We start from the raw sequence: 746 nt of genomic DNA, 5'->3' as shown, positions 1-746 counted from the left end.
AGGAGGAGGAGGAGGAGGAGGAGGCCACCAGTGCATCAGTGGCGGCGGCGGCGGAGGTGGTGGTGGGTCAGGCCACCAGGGACAAGGACCCATCTGCATAATTGGAGGAGGAGGAGGTGGTGGTGGTGGAGGAGGAGGAGGTGGCTCAGGCCACCAGGGCCAAGGCCCCATCTGCATTGGAGGTGGTAGCATGGGAGGGGGAAGTGGGGGAGGTCATCAAAGCCAAGGCTCCGTTTGCATTATTGGTGGAGGCGGAGGTGGTGGTGGAGGAGGAGGTGGTGGCTCAGGTCATCAAAGCCAAGGTCCCATCTGCATTGGTGGAGGAAGCGGTGGTGGTGGAGGTGGTTCAGGCCATCAGGGCCAAGGACCCATCTGCATTATTGGAGGAGGAGGAGGTGGTGGTGGTGGAGGAGGAGGAGGTGGTAGTTCTGGCCACCAGAGCAAAATTCCCATCTGCATTGGAGGTGGCAGCATAGGAGGGGGAAGTGGGGGAGGTGGTGGTTCAGGTCATCAAAGCCAAGGCTCTGTCTGCATTATTGGTGGAGGTGGTGGTGGTGGTGGAGGAGGAGGTGGTGGCTCAGGTCATCAAAGCCAAGGTCCCATCTGCATTGGTGGAGGAAGCGGTGGTGGTGGAGGTGGTTCAGGCCATCAGGGCCAAGGCTCCGTCTGCATTATTGGTGGAGGTGGTGGTGGAGGGGGAGGTGGTGGTTCAGGCCATCAAGGCCAAGGACCCATCTGCATTGGTG

This window comes from Calidris pugnax, unplaced genomic scaffold, assembly GCF_001431845.1.
Source record: "Calidris pugnax isolate Ruff unplaced genomic scaffold, ASM143184v1 scaffold516, whole genome shotgun sequence".
In the NCBI taxonomy this organism is placed as follows: Eukaryota; Metazoa; Chordata; class Aves; order Charadriiformes; family Scolopacidae; genus Calidris; species Calidris pugnax.
Note: the sequence above shows the minus strand (reverse complement) of the source record.